This window comes from Choristoneura fumiferana, chromosome 3 (genome assembly GCF_025370935.1).
Source record: "Choristoneura fumiferana chromosome 3, NRCan_CFum_1, whole genome shotgun sequence".
NCBI classification, from domain to species: domain Eukaryota; kingdom Metazoa; phylum Arthropoda; class Insecta; order Lepidoptera; family Tortricidae; genus Choristoneura; species Choristoneura fumiferana.
Window position 1 is genome coordinate 16,111,561 of NC_133474.1, and position 5,956 is coordinate 16,117,516.

Genomic DNA, 5,956 nt, shown 5'->3' on the forward strand with positions numbered 1-5,956 from the left:
TACATCTTTAAAACTTAGATATAACCTAATTTTACACCATAACAATTTACCACGCTTCATGAAACTTCGTTATTTTTATATTTTAAATTTATATCATATTGTTTTGCAATTTTAGTAAATATTTTTTTAGCATGTTGGAATAATCTGGCCGTAAGACCATTCGAATTCTAAACTAAACATGGTTCTTAGTATTATTAATGGTGACGACTCGAAAAAAGTGACAATCAGGGGGCTACCACGAAATTCGAAAATCGAAGTTCATATAGTTTTCCTGAAGCTAATATTATTTGAGTGAGAGGAACGGCATGATACGAACTTCGGTTTTGGAATTTTGTAGTAGCCCCCTGTATTGGCGGGTAGCCATATTTTATTCAGTTGTTTTCATAGCGTCTTGCTTTTGCTGACCTTGAAGTGTTTGAACACAAATACATAATTTAAGTTTTTGCATTTTTTTCCTTGCAATGTGATAAAAATCATTGTGTGTATCACGGCCGTAAGAGGATTACAAACTCGGGTCATTAAAAGCCCTCCGCCTCCGGCGTCGGGCTTCTTATAGACTCTCGTTAGTAATCGCCTTCTTACGCCCCTTAATGCACAATGTACTGTTATAACCAAACTTAGCACCTTAGATAAAAGCAAGAGTGGACTAGAGAATAATTACGTTTTGCTTATGAATGTGTCCAATTTTGTAGTAGTATACAAATTCTTACTGTAACAATTTTGATCCATGTTGATTTATTTAGCTGTCATGGTGAAAGTTTAAAATAATACGTTTGAGTTTCATAAGGGGGCTACTACGAAATTCGAAAATCGAAGTTCGTATCGTACCTACCGGCCTTCTAACGCGTATTAAATAATATATTATGTGTCACCGCACGGCACGGCAAAAATATTATAGATAACGTTATAAATGAATGGCGCCAAAGTGGCCCCCATGTTTTTAAATTCATATAGGTGCGTTAACATGTGTCTTTGAGTTTTAATAATTCAGGAAATATTTTTTTATAAAATAAATTGAACGGCCTCAAAAAAAACCCACAAAAATAATTTAAAAAAGCGAAAAATGACGACCCCTTAAAAACTTAATAAACTGAAGACAATAACTTTGCTCATCGCGTCCTTATGATAGCTAGATACGTCTATGCAACAATGTGTGTTCATGCAGCTCCTCCGTCTCCCCACTGCAAGAACACAAATCACACAAACCTTAATATCACCACCACTCCCGCATGCTCGTTTGCCCCCTATTATTTACTGACTACACTATACGGACACGTTTCGAACTCAACCAGAGTTCATCCTCAGAGTAATACAACCGTTCACCATGCTCATAAAGGCCTTACTAACTTACAAAAATAAATTAACTACCTACGCGTTATTTTTTATTTAATTATATCCTAAAGTCTGAATAATTAACTAAAAGTAAATTACCATGTGCAGAGGTAAACCACAAAACATTGGCGCTCTGGAGATAGAGACAGATTTATACAATAATGAATGTCATGTATATCGTCCTCTCTCCGTAACGAGCGAGATACAATAGCGCGCATTGTATTTTATTGTGGTTTACCTATACCAACTTTATTTCGTATTGAATAGTTATGACAAGTGTGGGGTAATTAGTAGATAGTTAAATTGCTGTAATGGTAATGTAACGCATGCTTCGCGGCTGGTGGAGCAAGTGTTTGGGGTAGGCAAGGCAGTGAGTGTGTTCGCTGCGGGCGGCGGGCAAGGTGCGCAAAGGCAGGTCGAGCGCGCGGGAGGCGGCGGGGGCTCGGTGCCGTTACGTGGAGCGCGCGGTGGCCGCGGTGCCACGACGCGGACCGGACGGGCTTCACTCAGTTGGTTCATGCGCGAAAGTCGTTACATGCGTCACAAGATCGCATTTCCCTCACACGCGAACACTCCTCCGTGCGATCGAACGAAACTAATCAATTTATCCAGCGAAAAGGATCAATGTGTTATGTTGAGTGAGCTTGCGCATGGGACTCTGGTACGGAGGCAAGCGTAATGCAATACAACCTTGTGTAGCGAGAAAGCGTGTGACGTCAGACGGACCGGCCGCAGCGATCATATGTTGGACGCGGATGCAGTGATGGAATGCGGTGTTTTGTTATGGTGACGTGCGATGGTGCAGTGCCGTGTGTTACCTGGTCAGTAGCCGTGGCCTCGCGCCGCGGGTTCTCCACGGGAACCATGCGGAGAAAAAGATGAACCAGGATGACGAGAGCTTGGTAATATCACTTTCAAATTCCACATAATTATTGCTCAATCATTGTTTTACATTTAGAATATGTTTCCTCTTCCTAATAGCACTGTTTACGATGCAAAACAGCATAAACACAGGTTACGAGGGCACCAGCTAGCGGTTGACTAGCCGTCTATGCAAAACCAATGCCAGTGAGCATTGGCTATTTTAGATGATGACTTTATCGTTGAATTTACTGTGCGAATATATCACGCGTCTCACCCAGACGGTGAAGGCCAGAAACATCAAATCGTTTACTTAACAATTCATAGGTAATTACGTGGACATATCATTCTACCTTAACTTAATCCGACAATTCGTGTGATAGGTATTTAGTGTATACCTTCATTTTATAAAATAAAACCAATAAATTAGTTAGTAATTTTAACTGTAGGTAATTTTACCTAGATAAAATATTTATTAATTAACTACGCGGTACCTATTCAAAAGTTCATTTTAGCTAAACTTGATACATAAATAAGTTGGTTAGTTAATTCGTTGATTATGATGACAAAAGTAGTTTTTTGCATTTGCCCAATCCTTAACTAATTAGTATTCTAAACAATCTGAGACAATTCGTAAAATAAATCTTTGAGTCAACACATGTTAACTTTTGCTTGCCATCAAAATTCGTGCGGGCAGGTAGGTAACGTCTTTATAACTATTTATTAATGTCCACGGCGGAGATCGCCAAAAAAACATTATAATAAGTGTACCTACCTACAGTCAACTACAAAATGATCGAGACAGCCGAAGTTACAAAAATATGTGATGATGTATGACTTTATTAATTTTTGTTTAGTCATTTATTTAAACAAACGCATTATTGTAAAGGTACAATTGAAGTACCTACTTATACTAAACTATGCTATAATTAACTTAACTATATATACAATTCCCCAAGTCTTGTCCCTGCGGAAGAGTACCCAGAAGGCTGGCTGCAATTAATGAACTAAATGAATTTCTTTGCTCACTCGCGACCTTATGATAACTATAATAAGTTTATGCAAGATATGCGTGTTCATGCAGTGCCTCCACCTCCACACTGTAAGAACACACAAATCACACAAACCCATCTAAGTATCACCACCACCACACTACACTAACGCGTTTCGAACTCAACCAGAGCAACACAACCGTACACCATGCTACCGGATTCCTTCCTTTTTTCCTGATTTTTTGTATTTTTTATGAAAATATAATATTATAATCCCATCAAACATGTAATAAATGCTTACATTAGCTATTGCTGTCGTTGGTTATATCAGTGTCGAAATGTTCGTGGGAGCGAGCGTTGCGTCGCCTCGCAGGCTCGCAGTCGCAGCAACACCCGCCGCTCCAGTTTCTGCCCATTGTTGCTGCCAGATCGGTTGCTTTCAACATTTCCCTTACATTTGATCACATGCCTCCTCCTTATGTACTGGTAACTACCTGCACTTGTTACCACTTGGCTGTGGAAAGGAAACGACACGCCGTTGATAGAACTGACGAAATCGGAAATAACATTGTAAGTTTGAAAGCAATCAGTACCTATTGCATTATCTCGAAATCTATATTTGGATACATTTAAGTTAGTATTCAAAATTCAAATTTATTGATAGATTGTGAGTGTGTACATAGATTCTTATTATTATATTTAGTACCTATACGTTACAATCAGCCAGGGTCCAGCATACAATATTTCAATCTTACAAACTAAGTAGGTACGTAGAGTTGATTTGCTGCGTCTAAAATAAAATGTACTACAAAAAGATTATGACAATGTCAAGAAGTTAAAGCTCATGTAACAATTTTTCTGTATCTTCTTCTATCTTAGTATACCTGAGTTACCTGACTAAGCTAGAAAACGATTTATTAATCACCAATCACGTGATCTAAGTAACTAGTTTAAATGGCATCCAAACTTGTATCTACTCGGATCAGACAAAACCCTAAGAGCTAGGCTACGAATAAATAATAGAGCTAAATAGGTGCCCAAATTCTATCTCAACTGCTTACTTTATATGTTTTAGCCTAGGTGGAAGAGTCTGTGTGTCATCCATTCATCAGAATTTTGTATGGATTATTTTCCGGAATCCTAAAAATTCGTGTATCCTATTAATAATAATAATGATTTAAGCAGAAAAATTGCGGTACAATATAGAAACTAAAATCTTTTGATAAAATCTACACATGTAGGACACTATTAACACTAGGTTTCGAGCAACCGGCTTGTAACTTTTTCTTTTCATGCTGTTTACAGTCCAGAGCTCAACAAAGAGCGATCATATTGTGATTGTGACAAACACGTACCGATATAAGAATGCGCGTTGTAAAACGCAACTGTTTAGAAATACTTATTCATTGCATGCAGTCATGCTATTGACAGCAGTTCTTGTGAACTATGTGTTTACCAAACGTAAGCGTTTCAATTATTTGTTGATTGGATTCAATTGTTCACTTAGTCTGCAGTAATTTACGAAAAATTTAGTAACGTGTAGAACTATCGACTTCATCTAGTTCGGTGCATGTGGCAAATGCACGAGTTACTACTAGGTAAATAACAATAAGTGTCCCTACAATATTTGAACAGTTCCCTCGATTTCCCTAAGGTCCAATCATCTGATCCTGATTTGGTGACAATCGGACCTAATTGGAAGGATAATTTCCATTCCAACGAAAATAAATCTAATCGGTTCATAAATGACGGCGAGTTATGTCCTGGGGTAACAAACATAAAAAGAACCGATCTGATAACATCCTAATTTTTGCAGTTGGATAAAAAAAAGATTATTAGTCAGGCGTGTATGTACTAGTATTAGCCCCGGACCCTGGAAACTTACGGTCTGCTCGTGCATGCCACACAATTCGTTTATTTTTTTTACAATGAAGTAAGAAATAATGTGCTACATACATACCTACCCCAAATAATACAATATCCAAACACCGCAACAATTTTTTGCGGAACTATGAGGTAAGTAAATAGTAGTCGTGTCGAATTTTTTCGTAGAAAGTGTAAGTGAAACGACCGGACCTTCAAATATCGCTTTCAACAGCTATAATAGCAAAAGCTAATAAGTAGTTTCAATGTTAAACCTCAACTTGGAATAAGATTGCAGTTATGTGGAATAGAACGTACAATTCTTGGATTTTGTATGGTTAAAAGCGAAGTAGGGTAGAAGTACCGTTTTTGGCCACCGTAGCACCGTTTTTGGACAGTTGACATGTAAAGTAATATATAAAAAGTTATAGTATTAAAACAATATGTTCAGTGAGTTTTCAAAAGTTTATACTGAAACGATAAAGTCTGTAATGTTTTATTATTATAAATTTATTTCAAACGTATATTTAAACAATAAATGGCCATAAACGGTATAGTGGCCACAAACGGTACTTCTACCCACTTACTTATTTGTACTTACATTTTGTTTTACCTAGAAATGAGTCCATTTGCGTAAGTTGGAGTTCATAATACGAATAGTATAGTAAGAAATTGTTGTTAAATAAACTAACATAGGTACCTACTTTCCCCACTTCGTCAAAAAATTATTTTTTTAATTTAAGTACCCACCTCTAAAATTAAATAAGTATATTAAATTTAAATGTTATATTTATTTATTTAATTTAAGAAAAATTATATGTAGAAGGAATAGCAACACAGAGCCAATTAAGGATCCCACAGATAGCCATAATATGTGAATTAAACAGGTGACGCGCACCATATCAGAC